General features: G+C 36.3%; 1 protein-coding gene and 1 pseudogene across 5 annotated transcripts in view; one reads left to right on the forward strand and one right to left on the reverse strand.

The window, feature by feature from the left end:
* Nucleotides 1-21198, forward strand: part of Ralyl (RALY RNA binding protein like) — a 673831-nt gene that overhangs the window by 337577 nt on the left and 315056 nt on the right. The window lies entirely within an intron of this gene.
* On the reverse strand, nt 2095-3592 carry LOC116094945 (annotated as a pseudogene).

Below are 21198 nucleotides of genomic sequence, written 5' to 3' on the forward strand. Positions count from 1 at the left end.
TGGTGGAGCATGTGTCCTTATTACATGTTGCAGTATTTTTTGGGTATATGCCCAGGAGTGGTATAACTGGGTCCTCCGGTAGTACTATCTCCAATTTCCGGAGGAACCGCCAAACTGATTTCCAGAGTGGTTTCAATGTACTTCTCATTCCTTCATTATTTTCATTTACTTTAAGTCAACTTTTGCAGTCTCCAGGTATTCGTTTAGATCTATGTGTCCTTACTTAACAGATTGTGATGCTCAATAGGATGCTCTCCGGACCTTGGTAGTCAGATTAATGTTTTAACTAGTCATTATCAACTTAGGTTGCTGTCACTGCATCCTGTTGGGTTTGTCTTCCTTTCACCCATATTTGTATTTAATCTGAGAGGTAATTTGCTTGCTTGTTAGTTAGTTTATTTTGACAATTACCTGTAAAATTTCTCAGAATGAGCTATGTTTATGTTACAACTGAAAATAGTTCTTATTTCCTTAATGTCCTGTTTACTTTCAGTCTAATGGCCACACACATGTCTTCAGACCCCTCTGAACTCTAGTAATTTTTAGACTTTTATTATACATTCCTTGCTTTAAAAAAAAAAAAAAAAAAAAAAAAAAAAAAAAAACAGGATTCTTAATGATTTCTGTCTGCACATTTGTCTTAGAGACACATTAACTGTGATATACCAAGTTACTCCCTTCATCTGGTCCCTTCACCTGTCTCAGCCTCTGTTTTCCCTAGTGTGTATTCTGAATCTCCATCTAAGAGAGCCTCTCACTTCTGCCTACCCTATCCATGCGCTTCCCACCTCATTTCTGCCTACCCTATCCAGGCGTTTCCCATATTGCTGGTTTTGTGAGCTGGATACGACTTTTGGTAGAATGTAGGGATGGCACATGTTTCCACCATTTTTTTTTTCAGTCTTGCACTGCCTCCTTCCTAGTGTCGTTCCACATATATTGTCCAGGTTTACAGTTGTTTCTGAAGTTGCAACAAAGGAACTTAACGAGATTTCCATGTCTAACATTGGTAGTAATGTTTATTTTTCACATTTCTAGCTTTTAACAAAGACACTTACATATATTTCCATTTTATTTATCAAAAAAATAAAAATCAAGATTTTTATCAAAAATAAAGATTTTCATCATGTACTTATTTTCAACCCTCTACACCATAATTCATCAGATCAATAAACTACCCCCCTCTGAAATGCAGAAACTTTGGGTTATTTTCACTGGGTGTTTCAATTGTTGGTTGTTCTTTTCTCCTTGAGTGCCTGCATGGTGGGTTTATTATTTTGCTTGGGACTGTGAGGAAGAATTTTTTGTGTGTGGTTAGGTATGGAGTCCTTGATAATGTTCTTTACTTAGGAGTGCTGGTAGCACAAGTACTTTTTTGATCATAAACTCGTGATTATAGGAAACAGTTGAAGATACAGTCTTCATGTTCCCCACAGTCTGAGATCAGAACAGTGTTGAGGTGAACAAAGGAGACACTCCAGGAAGCACTTACAGCTTAGCCTTACCTTGGGCCAACAATTTTCCAATTCTGTGCTTTGTTGAAGGCTTTTACAGTTTTCGATCAGACACATTTCAATATTCTTGGTCATGGGCAATTCTATATTATAATCAGATCATCCCTATAAAATGTAAATGACATTGAAGCCAGGATCTGAGGGAACAAAGGATCCATTCAGCATACATATTTTGAGAGATACTTAAATACAAAAAGAGGATGCGCACTGTGTAAGACATGCTATGAACAATGGTGGTGGCCTGTGTGACAGAGTCCAGCATCGTTTAGGAAACTGAAGACCCTCAAAAGTTGATATCCAGTTTCTATTAATGCTCTAAAAATGAGCATTTCCATTTGATACAAGTATACAAATTTAAAATGTACGCAGTTCAGAATAGCCTACCAGTTTTAGATTGTTAATGTGCCAGAAAATATATTGTTTATGTGCCAGAAAAATATATAGTCAATAAAAAAATACCAGAGATGTGGGGACAAAAGCTCTCTGGGATCTGTACAGCAGAAATGAATATCACTCCAGTAGGTGGCAAGTTGTGGTGAGATGGAATCCTGTGACCAAGAAGCACTGGAAAGGCAGCAGGTCACAGATCTGGTGACAGAGGATAAAATGCAAAATAAGGTCCATTTCCCCTGGCATCCTATTCAAGTGCAAACGGAGGAAAGTCTATCAGTTCTGGTGACATGGCAGAGAAGAGCTGCTGCAGGCTGTCTATGTGGTGGAGCTCGTCCTTCAAGCCTGAGACAGAAAAGGTGGTGAAAACCTACATTGAGACCTTTGAACGGAAGGTTGAATGGATGAACTAAACAGCCTGCAAATTCCTCTTGTGTTTGATGTCAACAACATCGTAGAGTTTCTTCAGGAAGTCAGAGTGCAGGTGATTGTAATCGCTGGTAAGTGTGTGAAAATACACCGATACATATTCTTTCACAGTGATGTGATCCATTACCTGGATAAAATACAAGAGGGCCTTGTCCATATCAGTCAGTGTCACAGGAATGTTTCTTCCAACTACCACCATCACTGTGCGGCCACAGTTATCTACACCTGCTGGGTATAAAGCTTTCAGAGAAGCAGTATCAGACAGGTCTTCAGATCTTGCTTGGCATAACCAGTGGTTATAAATTCTTTGATGCTGCTTCTGCAGGGCAGCTTCGGACAGCTGTCCCTCGAGGATCAATTTTCTTTGCTTGTCCATATCTCACTCCATTCGAGCAAAAGTATGAAAGCCAATGAGAGACAGATCCACTCCTTGGCCTTCATCCTCATCTTTTTTGTTGTCCTCCGAAGCACCAGGCTTCTTCTCACTTATCCTAATGTCCTGCTCAGGCACCACGGGCCTTCTGTAGTTCCAATATCTGCAGGTAGGTACGGCAATGACCAGCTCTCCTCTTTTAACGACCTTGGGAAGTTTAGAGGTAGCAGCTTTTGGTAATTGGCCTCTTCGAGTTCTGAGACAGAAAATAGTACCTTTTCAATGGTTTCCCCATGGATCTCTAGGAACCGCGTCACAGTATGAAGAGCAATGTGTGTTGCATCCTCTAAGCGGATGAGCTCGCTTTGCAAAATTGATGACAAAGAAGCCAACGGAAGACACGGACGGTTCTTTTGCCAGCTGAAGCACGTTTCTGTAACTGCTATTATAGGGAACTCTCTGCTGCAGTGCGATAGCATCTCTTATACTTAGGTTGCACTGTGTGAATGATGAACCAAGCATCTAGGTAAAAGCCTTTTGTCAGTTTTGCTTCACCAGCTCGGCAACCTTTGAGTTTCTGTGGTTCATCCTTCAAATCTGGCCCCACAAGCGTGAAGATGCTCTCTGACACAGGATTCTTATCTGTGTGGCTTTCATGGCCGGTATTCACAATGGCTGTAGAATTCAGTAATGTCACATTTCCTTTCCAAAAAACCACTTTTGTATTAATGCCCTGATTATAATAAAGAAAAGGTGATGTGCTGATATCTTCCTGGAATGCCTCAGCTGTATATTCTGATGAGTTTACTTCATCTTCATATAAGTCACCCCAGTTTAACAGAGTGTCCACATCCACAAACTGGCAATTTTCACCCAAGGGATCCATGGAATGGGAGCTTCAGCTTGTGGCCCAAACTCTTTGGCAATTCAACAACCCCTAGAGATTAGAGAGCACCCATCTGGTCCTGCAGCTCAGATCTGTAGCAAAAGTCAGGTGGGTGACATCTTAGAGATGTCACCCATCTTAGAGAGCACCCATCTGAGCCTGCAGCTCAGATCTGTAGCAAAAGTCAGGTGGGTGACATCTGTACACTTTGATTGCCAGAAGCAGAGGCTGAAGTGAACGGGTCTCCAGAGGCCAGGATGACAGTGAAGGTACCTGCTTCCTCTCCGCCATGCCACCCAATCACAGCTCTCCCAGAAAATGTCTTTCATGATAGTATATCCATTTATTCCATAAAACAAATGAAGCATTGCTTCATTTATTCAAGTACTAATGACTCTTCCGTTAAAAACATCATATATACTACTTGTGTCTAAATCACAACTAAGCATATTTGGAGTCAAACATACACTTAAGATGTGGAATAATAAACGTTTAGTTTTAAAATCACTGACATCTAACTTCCTTATTATAACGTCTAGATACAATACAATTGTTCTTCTTTAGTTTGCTTTCAGAATAAAATTTCCAGGAAACAATTTACTGTGTATCTGACTGCCTCACTGATGTTCATGAAGAGTTGGGTGGGAAGTAGACAGTTTCACCAATAGATTACTGTTTGGATTTATTTTGGTGATGTGGTGAGATCCCTTTCATTACTGACAAGTGCATCAATAAGAGCCGTGTGATGTCATAGACTCAAGCTTGGGGACAACCTTTCTACTAATCAGGTTGGGGTTAGCAGGGATATTTTTCCCTCACTCTACTTTCTGAATATCTGGATGAGTGATGTCAGCTGTCTAAGTCTGGCTGTTGCTTCAGAGAACTAATAACTGGAGCCAATTGCAGTTTTGATTACCTTCCAACTTTAGAAAGGAAATAGTGTATATAGAATCATTGATTATTCTATCATACTTTCTCTTAATTGAAAAGCAGCAAGAACATCTACAATAGTTTATTCAGTCATTAATATTAAGAAGGAAAATGTCACATTTTAATCTATACATTACTATGAGGAGTATTTGATAATAAAATCATTTATTATGAGGAAAAATTGATACACCTTTTTCCAATCATCTACTTTTCTGGTTAAAAAAAAATCCCACTCATTAAAATCTTTTAATTTTGGCAATGAATGTGAGCAAGATCATATATATGAACTATATATGTTGAAAAATATATAACATATATTTATGTTATTTTTGCTATATCCAATAAATACAAACATAATACCAGAAATAAACACAAAACAATAAGGTGGAAATATTGTGAGTATAGAAAAGACACTTTAAAATATGCATACTGATTTTCATAAACAAAATGCAATTTCACAGTGAAGTATTTATGTTTAATTTCAGATAACATGAGAACATATGCCTGGAATTCAGAAAAAATAGTAGCAAGTTTTGTTTTTCTTGACTCAAGACAAATTAGTGACTGAATTTGGATGACAGATGTGTTTGCTTTGTGACCCAAACTGATGTCTCCAGGTGCACCCATTCCTTTCAGGTTGACACAGAACTGACAGAAGCTATGCCTGTGGCCAAGATTATGGTCCCTAGAGGCAGCTTGAAGGGGACCCAATATTTGTTTTCTGTGTAGCCTTGGTTCCATATGATTTACCTATATATATAAAAGGAAGGCAATCACAGTTTCCACTTTATAGAATTTCTTGTCAGGTAACGTCTGTCAGTGTGGGGTGTGTGTGTGTGTGTGTGTGTGTGTGTGTGTGTGTGTGTGTGTATACATAAAGAGATGATAGATGATATATACAGCTTGAGACAATGCCTGGCATAAAGTTAGGTGCTAACTCTTCCTATAGTTGCTGTGGGACCAACATCTGGCCTTTCCACAAATCCATTTTGCTTGCCTAACCCGGAACATCAGGGAGAGCTCCACACTAGTGTAGACTGTGGTGGTTTGTGGTCACAGGTGGCAATCCTGGTCAGTATGCTTTCTAGCCCCTGGTTCCTTTTACTCATTGCAATTCAACCACTTTTCTGTCTTCTCTTTCACTGAACGTGGGACTGTACATAAAAGCTGACAGGTGTTTCCCCAGAGGTGACACCAACTGCTTCCCACAGCTGTTATCTGACAGGTTTCTGGTTTTTCTGAGAACATCTGAAGGAAAGGCCATCAGACAAGCAAGGCAACAGTTGCACTTGGCATAATTACATACTTCCTCCAGGGAAGGAAACGGCCCGTCTCTCCCTTCTAGTCAGACTTGACACTATCACCTCTTTTGCAAGGTGCATCCACTAAGTTAAAATGGTTGATTGACTGAAGCTGAAGAGGCAAGGCTAAATGTCAGGCTTTTCAGATGAGCCCGGTGACAGCTCTGTAGCAGCCTGGCAGGTGTGGTGAAGTCTAGAATTAAAACACACAGAGGAATGTTGGACAATGAAGGATGGCCTGTGTCAGCTGGGCAGGAGAAGAAAATAACTTGTGGTCAGAGCATAGAGTAGGAGTGCCCAATTATGGGCTAATCTGAGTTTACAAGAACAGCTCAATCTTTAATAGGAATGCTGCTGTAATTTTACTGAAATAATAACTTCGTTTATTTGCTTTTAACTTTAGATTTATTTATTCTTTAAAAGTTTCATACATGAGTAAAATATATCTTAATTTTATCAGATAATAATTTAATAAAATTAAATTTAAAATTTAATAAAATTAAAATTTAATTTAATTTTATCAGATAATAATTTAATTTATCAGTTAATTTTACCCTAAAACCCACTCCAACTCCTGTCAGAACCCCACATGTCAACCTACCGCTTTCATTTTATAATTTTTATTCATGTATTTAATGTTATATTATATAACCCTTTGAGTCAAATAAGTCCATATGTGTAAGGACATTGAATTCAGAAACACACCAGAAGCTACACTCCTAAAGGAAAATCACTTTCACTCTCCCCTCAGCCACCGACTGCTAGATATTCCTTAACTAGGCAACGACCTGATTGCGTGAATTTTTAACTTTACTTCATCTGTTCAAACAAGCACAGATGCTCACTTCACATAAACACGGCCGTGCAATGTCTGCAGGACATGGTTTCACAGCATTCTTCCCATCTAGGAGAGCATTCTTTCTGCTTCCTCTTTAGAGATGGTTGTGAGCTTTGGGTGGAACTCGATTGAAAGGTCTCATATATAAGGCTGAGGAGTTAATGGAGTTTTGCTTTAACCACTACCTTCTGCAATAAGAAGCTTCTTTGACCAGGAGTGGGAGAAGCAAAAATCTGGGGGTATAAACATAAAATATTTAGAAGGCAATTGGAAAACATTGCTATTTAGAAAACAAAAATCTTTTTTATGGTTATCCTTAATCATTTTGATAATAGTTTTTTTTAAGATATTTTCTTTATTTACATGTCATATGATTTCTCCTTTCCCAGTTTCTCCTCCCCCAAAAAAGAACAAAAACAAAAACAAAAACAAAAAACAACAAGAACAAACCCCTGTTGCCTACCCCCTCCCCCTGCTTGCCACTCTACCCTTATTGGGCCTACTCTCACTTATAGGCCCTGGCATTCCCCTACACCGGGGCACAGAACCTTCACAGGGCCGAGGGCCTCTCCTCCCATTGATAATCAATTTGCTATCCTCTACTATACACATGCTGCCATGTATAGTCCTTGGTTGGTAGTTGAGACCCTGGGAGCTCTGAGAGTACTAGTTAGTTCATATTGTTGTTCATCCTAAGAGGCAGCAAACCCTTCAGCTCCTTCGGTCTTTTCTCTAACTCCTTCATTGGGGACCCTGTACTCAGTCCAATGGATGGCTGTGAGCCTCTACATCTGTATTAGTCAGGTACTGTCAGAGCCTCTCAGGAGATAGCTTTATCAGGCTGGCTTGTTCTTCCTTCAGTCTCTGCTCCATAGTTAGTCTCTGCAACTCCTTCTGTGGGTATTTTGTTCCCCCTTTTAAGAAGGAATGAAATGTCCACATTTTAGTCTTCCTTCTTCTTGAGTTTCTTGTGATTTGTGGGTTGTTCTTCCTGTATTCCAAACTTCTGGGCTAATAACCACTTATCAGAGAGTGCATACCATGTGTGTTCTTTTGTGATTGGGTTACCTCACTCAGGATGATATTCTCCAGATCCATCCATTTACCTAAGAATTTCATAAATTCATTGTTTTTAATAACTGAAAAAAAAAAAAACCACTGGCTATCTTACCAGAGGACTCTTGTTTGCTTCCCAGCCCCCACATACTGGAACACGGCTGTCTATAACTCCAGATCCAGGGGACCTGGCCCCACAGGTACCAGGAATGCATGTGGTACACAGACTTACATGCAGGCAAAAGACTCATACACATAAAATTACTAACATCTTTTTACTCTCCCATGTAGATATAATGAACTTTTTCTTTTCTTTTTTTTTCAGTATCTGTACATATAAATAATTGTTATAGTTCTGAGGTGTATTCATGATCTAATAATTTCAAAAAGTCATAAAAAACCAATTTTTTCAGCAATATTTCTGCTAAAAAAAAAAGAAAAGAAAAGAAAAGAAAAGAAAAGAAAATGAAAATCAATAGGTTTCCCCTAGGGTCTGTGACTTCCCTAGCCAAGTATTTTAAGTTGATTTAATATTTTTTCAGACCTCTTTTAAAAATACTAATAGTTTTAAAGTATTGAAATTTGTCCAAAGACCATACAATTTCCTGGATTTTTATTAAGCTGATTTCCACTTTAAATGGCAGAAAAATAAGCTATAAAAATAATAGAACAAATAACTGTAAAGTTAATGAAAATTAAAATACATGGAAAATATTTTTATTTATTATTTTAGTGCAAATATAAGTAATATATTTTTAAAATCATTATTTTAAACAGAACAATAAAATATAGTAAATGAAATGCCCTTACATTGCTGAAATTTGGTACCTTGTAGGATGGATGCTATAAATTCTTGTATATAGAATGCTTCTAATATCAAGGTTTTCCCACACTTAATCTGAAATAAAAAATCAGTTGAATGTCTTATGTGAACCATAGAGAAATAATTGGATCAACTAAAATTAGTCTTGCTTTTCATAATTTTGAAATTGTCAGTGAAGATTATTAATTTTATTCTGTCCTTTATTATTTTGTTCATTTCTATCAACTTTCCTAGACCAGTAGGAGTTCAGTCCAGAGCTTTTCTATAAAGACATGAGCCAGAGAGCTAGATATTCTAAGAAAAATAACCTTCTAAAATAAATAATATTTATATTGCATTTCATTTAACCTACTACCTAAACTGTTACTATTTTAACATAGATCCATACAAAGTTGTTGAAGGGATATTAAATATGTTACTATTTTGAAATCAATCAATAAAAGTAATCATTAAAAGATTTTCATATTTTTGAGTTTTGGAACTTCTGTGTGCATTTTCCTTATAGAATATTTTGATGCCCACTGGGCATTTCAGTTCATCTATTGTCACAGATAGCTAAGTACTATCACAGTGAATAATACAATAGTTTCTACTTTTACTTTCATCATATTCATTTACTCATTATGTAAAGAAGTCACAAATTCTCCAGTTTTCACAATAGTAACTCCATATGGATGTTAACTGTCTTTAGACATAACTCAGAGATTTCATTTATACATGACAGTCTGAGATAAAGCTTACTTACTGTATATATACAGTATATAGTAGCTTCAAGGGTTTATATTGGCTAAGACATAGAAAGAGCCTTGTAGAAGCATTAGCATACTGAACATATTCAATAATTTTTAAAAGTGTCTCTGAGAACTGTTAGAAGAATGATAAATCATCATTTAAATTCAATTTCCCTGACTTCTACATTTTTGACTTTATTACTTGAATTTTCTCATACTCTGCTTTAATTTAATAAAAATAAGATTGGTTTCAAAACATGGGATTAATGATATTAAGTGATATAATTAATATAAAGTATATATCATTGTTCAGATACATAATAAACAAAGAATTTGTACATATTTTCCTGCAATTTTAGCACTAATTATTAACAGTTACCTAACATAAAGAATAGAGATGGTAAATCATGTGTTACTATAGAGATAATCATCGTATGTGAGAGTGATCTAGGTATTATACCTGTCACTGAGTTAACCACCATGTTTGTTTTGATTGATTCAGCTGGACACATAGATGTCCTATCCTCCTTATCTGCTGTGTGTGGATCCACCTCAAATTAGTCTTACAGGTATAAAAGTAGCTGTGTTTCCATGCAAATCTCTAAATAGGCTCTCAGAAGATCATGTATGATATTATAATAATAAAATATAGATTCATATCACAGTTCACTGTGTATCTGTTGAAAGTATTTGTAGCTAACTAAATAAAATTGTGAACATTGTTGTCTGCTTACCTGACTGACTCTTACTGTGATGTACAACAGAGCTTCATCAAGAATTTTCATGTGTATATTCCAATAAACTGAAGCATTTTCTAGTGGTTACAAAATTGCTGATGGATTTTTCTCTTCATGCATGTTTAAACGTAATTTTCAATTCCAATAACTGTAATCAGATATTAAAATTGGTTAACTTCATCTGCTTGAAATTATATGTAGCTACTGTTATATAAAAGAAAGAGGTTTGTTCAAATTTTGGGTATATATTCTGAACACAGCAAAGGCATATATCCATGAAGACCCATATCATATCATTAACAGTATTTCCAGTTATTTCTAACCAGTGTATTTGAAGGAAATAGAGAAAAGACCAATGGAGCTTAGGGGTTTGTAGCCCCTTAGGATGAACAACAACATGAACTAACTAGTACCCTCGGAACTCCCAGGGTCTCAACCACCAACCAAGGACTGCACATAGAGGGGTCTGATTGTTCAAGCAGCATGTGTATGGTAGAGGATTGCAAAATCGATCATCAGTGGGAGGAGAGGACCTCGGCCCTGTGAAGGTTCTATGTCCCAGTGTAGGGGAATGCCGGGGCCAGAAAATGGGAGAAGGGCGGGGTGGCAGGCATGGGGAGGGGGGAGGCAACAGGGGTTTGTTTTTGTTTGTTTTTTTGTTTTTTGGAGGGGAAACTGGGAAAGGAGAAATTCGCATGTAAATAAAGAAAATATCCAAAATAAATAAAAAAAAATAATAATGCAATTGGATAAAAAGCTTCTGGCCCGCAACTTGAGTAAAACCTAACTCTTTTTTTTTTATGGTGATAATTACTTTTATTATATATTTCCTTTATTTACATTTCAAATCATACCAACTTTCCCAGTTCCCCCTCCAGAAAAAAAAAAAAAAACTGTTCCCTTCCCCCCTCCCCCTACTCACCAATCCACCCTCTCCAGCTTCCTGACTCAAGGAGCTGAAGGGTTTGCAGCCCCTTAGGAAGAACAACAATATGAACTACTACCCTCAGAGCTCCCAGGGGCTAAACCACCAACCCAAGAGTACACATGGTGGGACTCATGGCTCCAGCTGCATATGTGGCAGAGCATAGCCTAGTCAGTCATCAATGGGAGGAGAGGCCCTTGGTCCTGTGAAACCTAACTCTTGTTGAATAATCTTCCACATATCATTTAGTCTCATGATTTCTTGGTTTTACTTTCTTAGGAATATGTGATATTGTCAGGGGTAGTGTTAGGATCAATTGGCCTAAATTAATGACTACCATCATGCTATTTGTAAACTTTCCATATCAGGAAATAGTTCTTTAGTTAGCTTCAGTTAATTTTAAAAACATCAATACAACTTTCAGATTCTGTTACATGACCTTATGTATTAATAAGATTTAAGGAGACTTTCAGGAAAATGAGTAATTTCGAAAAGATAAAAAGAATATTTTGCTGTAGTATTTGCTTAGTAAAAGCTTTCCCTATCTACTTTGAGGTGTTAAATGATCTTTAGTTTGTTTTGTATTTCTGAACATCTAGAGAGTAGGATTTTAGCACATGCTCTAGGATACACATTTAGAGGAAGCTAAAATGTCTTACCTTATTAAACTCTAGCAGCAGTCTTGGTATATAATTAATTGTTGAGTCATCAATGGAATGGAGGCTTGGAAATAATGCAGTTATTAGCCAATAATCTTCAGTTTGAAAAGATTAATTCTTGATTTTAATACATAATTGTAAAGTTCAAGGTACTAAGATGATTGATAATGTATACATCTGTGTATACACTTCCTGCATACATAAATACTCTGAATGATATTAGACCAAATTATATAGTGGAGGATAAAGAGAAAACTTCAAGGACCTAATAACTAATAACTTCTTAGATTTGTGTTTGAAATTAACAGCTCCTTAGTTGGAGCTGTTCTCTGGTATGCAAAAGTCAGACATTTCATTTCTCCCAAGCTTTCTATGAATGGCTTGCACTTGTTCAATAGTGAGCTGCTCAATAGCTAGTGTAAGACTCCTTTTACTTCTTCCTCACCAGTTCTTTAATGATGAATACATATATCCTGGTGCTTATTGACATAAAGCTTTCACAGGTACACTTGAGTTCCTGTGGTAATTTGGAGTATTATTTTGAAATAGTGAGGAACTGGGTTAAGCAATTTATAATGTTACAAATTTCTCTTAAATAACAGGGGTCACTCAAACATTCCTGAATGCATTAACCTTATTTCTTCATGTTTGTATTGGGTCTGGCTCTGGAATTTAGAAAGACATCAGAGAAAAGTCTAATTTAGTGTTGTGTACATTATTCAGTCATCTTGTGAGCTCAGTAAAGGTGTATTAATGGCTACCATTGGCAACATTATTAGTGACAATAATTCATATTATTACTTGAAGGAGATAATTAAACATAACTTTAATGAGGATAATACAGCTAATATGTATTAAGATTAAGAAGTACTCATATGTGTACATATATATGTATGTATGTATGTTGAATGATTATTATTTTCATGCCTATAATTTAATAACTATGCTCTTTGGTGACAATGTACTCTTATCTTAAACATACTTCAATACTATTTTACTGAAATAGTTATTAGAACAATAGCACACATCTAAATTTTTGTTTGATATTTTATTTTTACACATTCTTAATGAAAAAAATATTTACATCACTTTTACTCTTCACTTTTCTGAACTCCAGTCCTGATGCCTGTGTGTCAAGTAATTTACCATCTTGTTGTCTTTGGCAGGTTAAAGCTGGCTTATTCCCATTGCTAACTTACTAATTGAGTTGTGAAGTCATCATAATTTCTTCTTTTAAAAAATAGTTCACCAACAGAGTAGGAAATGATCTTTACCAACCCTATATCCAATAGAGGGCTAATATCCAATATATACAAAGAACTCAAGAAGTCAGACTACAAAGAATCAAGTAACCCTATTAAAATAATGGGGTACAGAGCTAAACAAAGAATTCTCAACTGAGGAATACCGAATGGCTGAGAACCACCTAAAAGAAATGTTCAACATCCTTAGTCCTCAGGGAAATGCAGATCAAAACAACCCTGAGATTCCATCTCACATCAGTCAGAATGGCTAAGATCAAATACTCAGGTGACAACAGATGCTGGTAAGGATATGGAGAAAGATAAACACTCCTCCATTGCTGGTGGGATTGCAAGATGGTATAACTACAATGGAAATCAGTCTGGGGGTTCCTCAGGAAATTGGACATAGTACTACCAGAGGACACAGCTATACCACTCCTGGGCATATACTCAGAAGATGCTCCAACATGCAATAAGGACACATACTCTACGTTCATAGTAGCTTTATTTATAATAGCCAGAAACTGGAAACAACCCAGATTTCCTTCAACAGAGGAATGGATACAGAAAATGTACATTTAGACAATATAATTTTAATTTTTAATAACAATGTAATTTTAATTTTTAATAATTATGTAAAGTACATTTACACAATGGAGTACTACTTAGCTATTAAAAATGATGAATTCATGAAGTTCTTAGGCAAATGGATGGAACTAGAAAATATCATCCTGAGTCAGGTAATCCAATCACAAAACAATACACATGGCATGCACTCACTGGTAAGTGGATATTAGTCCAAAAGTTTGAAATACCAAAGATACAATTCATAGACCACATGAAGCTCAAGAATAAGGAAGACCACAGTGCAGATACTTTGGTCCTTCTTAGAAGGGAGATCAAAATACCCATGGTAGGAAATACAGAGACAAAGTTTGGGACAGAAACTGAAGGAAAGTCCATCCATCCAGTGACTGCCCCACCTAGGGATCCATCCCATATACAGTTACCCAACCTATACACTATTGTGGATTCCAACAAGTACTTACTGACAGGAGCCTGATATAGCTGACTCCTGAGGGGCTCTACCAGTGCCTGACTAATACAGAAGTGGATGCTCACAGCTATCCATTGCACTGAACACAAAGTCCCCAATGGAGGAGCTAGAGAAAGAACCCAAAGAGCTGAAAGGATTTGCAGCCCGGTAGAAGGAACAACAACATGAACCAACCAGTACCCCCAGAGCTCCCAGGGTCTAAACCACCAACCAAAGAGTATACATGGAGGGACCCCTGGCTTCAGACACATATGTAGCAGAGGATGGCCTTGTGGGACATCAATGAGAGGAGAGGCCCTTGGTCTCTTGAAGACTTGATGCTCCAGTGTAGGGATATGCCAGGACAGGGAAGCAGGCGTGGGTGGGTTAGTGAGCAGGGAGAGGGGGAATGGGATGGGAGGGGGTTTGAAGGGGATAAAATTTACAATGTAAATAAAGAAAACATGTAATAAAATAGTTCATTTCAGATTTCTGTATACTTCTAGAATTGAAAGTAAGTCGTATGTTCTTCATCTTTAAAATGTTAATGTAATACTCTATATAATAAATGTACAACAGAACCATGATTTCTTGTTTTATTTTTCTCGTTTGATTAATACTGTAAGCACTATACATTTTATTACTATCATCTCTACTTCAATGTAAGAAAAGTCCATGGCTCAATATGGGTCACTGTTTCACATTTAAGTAACCATATTGGTGTCACAACTGTCCAAGGCTAAAATATCGATTACTGCTGAATGTATCATTAAACAGTGACTTCACCGTAGACTTCAAGGAACATTACTCACATTTGAGAAGCAGGGACAGCGCATAGTGTTCACTTAGCATCTGTTCGTCCTTGATGTTTCCTTTCATCTACTTATAGACCATAGCTTATGTAAGAAACATTCACCTAAGCTGCAGGTTTCCTCCACTCACTCTGATTACAAAACTGAGCTACAAACCTTTGAGCTTAATGTGACGGTATCCTTAAGATAAGAGTTTCTTTCGGTTTGTAGGTTTTCTTGTGAAGAACCCTCAGTTCCTGAAGAGCTGATCACAAACTTTAAAATTATCGTTAAAGCTGATCTCCCCTTTAAAATGATCACCAATGTCTATACTGTTTTAGGATCCTTACTCTCACTTTATTATTTTATGAATAGGCTAGTAAAAATCATCTGACACTGACCTATATTTCTAGTTCCCTTTAGAAATTGAGAAATATCCTCACTAGAGAGCTCCATTGGGTCTTGAGCTTGTGGTCCTCTTGCATGAACTTGCGGAGTAGCTATGATCACCACCTATTAGTCAGTGGTAAAGAGAAGCCTCCGAAGAAAATCCAATTCTGCCTCACAAAATAGTGCTTGCCTTGGGTCGAGGCACTCTCTGCTGGGAGCTGCGGAGGAAATGCTGCAGGTGACTGGTAGCTTCATCTCAAACAACATGAACCACCTTTGCCTGAGAAATGGCAAATGTCAAAGGAGAAAGTTGGAGGACATTAACAACAAAACCACTGGGCCTTTGTACCTGGGGCTCTGGAGTCCCAGTGCCAACTTAAAATGAAGGGGAAAGAGGGACGAGTATCTCGGTGAAAGTATGGCTTCAGACTTCCTCAAGACTGGAGCTGTTAATCACAGGGAGGTAGCTTTGCTCTTCCTTGCCTGCTAATCTTCATTACGATGAGGCTTGTTTGAAGCATTAAAAAAAAAATAAAATAAAATAAAGTAGCTTGTGGAAATTTATTTCAACAATCTGAAAGGGATGGTCCCCAGGACACCTTGAACCAGAAGATTAGAGTGATAAAGTATTTATTTTCTTTGTATCCTATCATTTTCGGACTGCTAAAAAACTTAATTACAGACGACAAGCTTAACCCTAATTTAAAAAAATAGCTAATTATGTTAATAGATTAACACAAAACAAGCTTAATAACTTCAGGTTATTTATTTTTTTTGCTAAATTACACCAACAATATGGAAATTGTACATATGGGATATATTGTTGTACATCTTTTATATAATTTATAAAATATTAATGTAAGTATCTCATGGATATATTTATATATATAATCAGATTATATAACATTTTAAGCATCAAAAACAGTTTGAAATTGCTAAAATTGTGTCTTATTTTCTCAATTCATAGATAAGAGCAAAATCATATAACTAATTCTATTTAACTGATGTCCTCAACAGTGCCTGAACCAGAGAGTTAATGAAACAAATTCTCCAAACCAATTCAGAAAAATAAGTATACCGAAAGAACAGAAGAAACACATGACTGTGGAAGAAATATAGACAGTCTTTTTCTGTTCAATTATTAAAAAGTCATATATAATCTTTCTATATCATGTAGCCAGTGACAAAGACATCAATCATCTCATTATCTGTACATTGAAAGTGATGAATAGATCATGTTCTAATGAGAGGATCTAATTACTGGGAGCTGTGAAGAGGGCATGTAAAAGCTCTTTAGCTCCAATGACCATAGATTACCATTAAGAACAAAGAACTCTGTATGGTTTAATTTCTTTGCACATTTGAAGGTATACTATTCATAACTCATATTTTTGGAGAAAGACATGAGATAATTAATTTCTTATTGTCCCCAAAGTGAAAAGAAGAAATATCAGAGGATTAGAATATTTATGCAAGTGACTGCAAAGGCAGTGAAAGCGGCTTCCCATGGTCCTTAAATCAGCAACCATACATATCTTTGGTTTGAAATTTAGTCGTAAAAACTAATTCAGCACCTTCTATAGAATATCTTAGGATCAGAGTTTGAAACTAAAACCTTGCCATTGCCACAGCACAAGATCCACACTAAATCATATTGCAAAATGCTGTAGTTCAAGTTGTATGTCAGCAAAATGATATACAACTAGGGTGTTTAAAATCTGCGTATTTATCTAGAATGACCATTTCTTCAAATGTGGCATAAGGAGATGTGCTGTGAAATGAGTGCATAAGCATTCACTGTGTAAAGTCGTGGCCTAGTGTGTGCAGAGTGCTCGTGAAGAAAGATGGTCAGAATCAGGTAAGAAAAACTGTGGGGTTTCAATTCAGAGGGCTGTGGATTTAAGAAATAGCATGCCCAGAGACATAGCTCTCAAATTTCAGAGTAACTGCTTTGCAAGGTGGAATGTTTGAATCCTCCCAGGCAACAGCTGCACAAGTCCTTCAATAAATCTGCTCACACAAAGCATTTCTGAACTTGTATCTGAAAGTAATGATGATGGGACTTTAAGGTCCCTCATGATTTTTTGATTCCTGCAGAGTGTGTCATTTGTATAACATTTGACCTCTATCTCTTTAGTTAACTACAGAGCTTCATGCATTATTATTTTCATTTCAGTGAAATCTATTAAATAGGAAACTGAAATTTTTCATCTTTTCCTCTATAGAGCGTCCAGAAGCCTTGACTTCTTTATTGTTTGTTCCTTCTATATGGCTTAATATTAATTTGATTATAATAATTAATTTTTATAATTAGATTATATTAATTATAGCATTTGATAATATAGTTGTTTTGTATGCATCACATCTGAGTTCTATCAGTGTATTGAGAATAAATGACCAAAAACGTGAAAGTGAAAAATAAACAAACATATATGTACACATGATTCTGATAGGTTTTGCTTTGTCTAATAGATGTATATTTCTGTATATCTTTTATACAGTTCTTTCCTAGTATACTCAGTGAGTGTAAAGGATTCAGAACAGAGAATCAGACTACGACCATGGATGTATTGCCTGCCCTTATACTGGGCTTCTGCTAACTACATGTGGCATGTGAAACTTGCTTATCCTATTGACTTTCTACTAAATGTGTATTTCAAAAACTCATACTAAACACAATTCTCAGCCAGGTGTGATGTGTGATAGCACACATCTGTAATCCAGGCATTTTAAACAGAGTCAGGGAAATCCCAAGTTCAAGATGACTTTGATGTAAGCTTGATTTACATAGTCAGTGTCAGTAGTAAATTTCAGACTGTGTAGGGTGAAACATTTACATAATAAGTGTCATAGTAAATTTCAGATTGTGTAGGGTCTAAACAACCAAACAAACAATATTCTTCAGTGTGATGATATCATTGCTGATCTTTGAAGGAAATAATTAGGTATATAGATGATTTCACTTATAAAATAGCTGAATGAGGAATCTCCAGACTCTTCTACCATGTGAGGACACATTAAGAGATGCCATCATTCAGCAGAAAACAATTCCTTACCAGGTATAAAATCATTCATACCCTTAACCTAGTACTTATCAAATTTCAGAACTGTTACCAATCCACAGGTAAAAGATTTGTGACCTTTATCTATATTTAATAAAGGCCAATGGATCAAATGCTGTAAAAGAGTGAAGGAAATCAATTCTGAAAATTTTGGCATGGTCTGATACTGTCTTATATACTTAAAGTAGATCAGAAATTGTTTTCCAGCATGCAAAACAATAAGGAGTTTTTTAATGAGAAATAATAAGAGTAATGATGTAATTATGAGTGGTAGATAAATCAAGACTACCCATTTTATCACGGTGTATTAATTTTCACAAAGTTTACATATATGAAAATAAGTAGTTTGAATTCATAGCCAACGCACTCTACCCATGGCTGCATAATATAGGATTCATATTTCTTAATTAAAGATATAATTTTCTTAGACTTAGCTTTTAACATTATAAGTACTATACACATATATATTGTGTAAGTATAGACTTTGTCTTAGTTACTGATATAGCATTGGTAAAATAACTATTTATGCTCTTCTATAAATTTATACTGAAATAAGGTAAAATTGCATATTTGATTTTTTTTTCTAGAATGCTAAAAATCTCAAAGGGAAGCTTAAAATCTCTTAAAACAACATGATGGCATTGCTTTATCTTTTCTTTCATATAGAAGCTTCAATACTTTTTATTCATTTATTATTTAAACATTTCTACAAATACATTTATTATATGTGTATAATGTGTTTTGATCAAATCTGCTCTCCTGCCCTCTATTCCCTCTTCCATTCCTTCACTAGTACATTTCTATCTTACCTTTCTCTGTTTTGAAAATGACTGAGCAAACTTAGCACTGTTTATATGTGCATGCGTGTAAGGCCATCTACTGCCACGTGGGCAGCCTCTCAGGGGCCACATCTCTGATGAAAACTGACTTTTTCTCCCTAGCAACCATCAATGGTTTGCTTTTCTCTTTCTAAGTGGGGATGTATGGTGTTCATAGAAAGAACATTAAGGTACATCTGTTGGTGCATTGGTCAGCCATATCCATTACTATGATGGACTATCCATAAGTGCTACTTAGAGAATCTGGGAATTCTGAGTTCAAGGACAGGTAAACACCGTTGAATTTTAGCCTTTGGTGAGAACCATAGGTTTAATCTGTGGAATCCCACCTTTACATCTTGAACTAAATACATCAGGGTGTTAGTAGAGTCTCACTACTCCCATAGCAGGATGTACCAGTGCTCTCAAAACCTGTCATGAACCTCATGTGCTAAAAGCTGTAGAGCCCCAAAGGTCCAGATGGCATGCTCCCAAATAAACTGCTTTCCTTAGTTGGGTACTTTGAGTAGAGAGAGTAGAAGGTGGAGAGGTAACAAACATAGGTAACTAAACATATGGGGACCCAACTGAAGTCTAGGTTAACAGAAAAGAGTGACTTAAATATTATGATGCACTCCTCTTTTAGCCTCCCTGGTATTATGGCATTCCTCTGTTCTCATGCCATGGAAGAAAATAATTTTATTATTCCCAGACTATGCTGGTAGTTACAAAGATGAGGTTCTAAAAATAAAAATACCTCTTTTAAATATACCCCCAGAAACTTCACTCCTATAAATATTTCTCCTTGACATGCTACACAAGGAAATACATCTCTCTGACTGCTAAATGTTTTATATTCTGTAAAGGAAGGCTTGCATTCAATAAATATCTATTAATTTTATTAATCCCTTTAAATGTTAAAATAAAAGTTATGCAATAAAAGCATTGGTGTTCACAATACCATAGTCTAGCATGCTGTGATCCTATAAATCTGATTTCCCAAGGTGAAATAAGTTCTCTGGAAAGAAAGTTGAGGCCACAGTGAATTTATTTTATATGTCAGACATGTCATCTTCGGGCTCTGTGTCAGTTTTCAAGGACTGTTCTAACATTGTACATTAAACTGGGTGGTTTACAAAAGAAATTTATTTTCTCACAGTTCTAAAGGCTAGAAAAGAAGGTGCTAGTAGAATTACCTTTTTTCAAGTCTTGGAAGGGAGTATGCTGTTTTACTCTTGGCTGGCAGTGCCTGTTGTGTTCCTAGGCTGACAGGTGCTGGAAGATGCACACACCATTTTCTTCTTGTGACACACATTGTCCCCCCCCCCCATATGTGTATGTGTGTGTGTTTGGTGGTGTTTGTGTTGTGTCCTTAACAGGGCGCTTTTCATACTGAGTTAGGACCCATGCTAATAACTTCTTTGAAGTTAGTACTTTATTACATTTTAAAGATTTCATTTTTACATCTTTGTGCTGAGGGAGTGATGTTACAAAACGGAACTCTAACATGTAGTATTACAAATTTTTACCTGAATACTCGATAAGAGGAACGGAAAAATAAAATTTCAAAACTGAGATCTTATTAAGCATTTTAAAAATTTTACTGAGTGTTGTGTTTGATTCACATTGATCTATCAGTCTTATGATCAGGAAATATTTGGGCATTTGACATAGTGTAAGCACAAAATTCTGCAAATGAATTCAGATGTTTTATAAGAATATTACTGTGCTCATTAGGTCTTGGATTTTCAGTATAAACTCTATGAACATGTTGGATATAGAAACCTAGAATAACAGGTTAATATCTTGTTTCTTTTTTCAAAAAGTATCCAGAAAGAATCCTATCATACATATTGACACACTGATTCTAGTTTTTTTTAATTTTATTATCTCAATTTTGAATTCTGATAATATGTACTTCTTTTAGACACAGTAGTGAGAATTTTCTCAATTATTTTTTATTAAACAATTTCATACAGAATATTTTAATCATAATCTTTCCTTTCTCTAACTTCTCGAAGATTTTATACATCTGCCTACCCACCCAACTTCTTTATTCTCTCTCCCTCTCAGTCTCTCTCTCCCTCTCAGTCTCTCTCTCTCTCCCTCTCAGTCTCTTTCTCTCTCCCTCTCAGTCTCTCTCTCTTCCTCTCTCTCCCTCTCAGACTCTCTCTCCCTCTCAGTCTCTCTCTCTTTTTCTCTCTCTGTCTCTCTCTCTCTCTTTCTCTCTCTCTCTCCCTTTCTCTCTCTCTCTCTCTCTCTCTC

Source organism: Mastomys coucha, unplaced genomic scaffold (genome assembly GCF_008632895.1).
Source record: "Mastomys coucha isolate ucsf_1 unplaced genomic scaffold, UCSF_Mcou_1 pScaffold17, whole genome shotgun sequence".
NCBI classification, from domain to species: domain Eukaryota; kingdom Metazoa; phylum Chordata; class Mammalia; order Rodentia; family Muridae; genus Mastomys; species Mastomys coucha.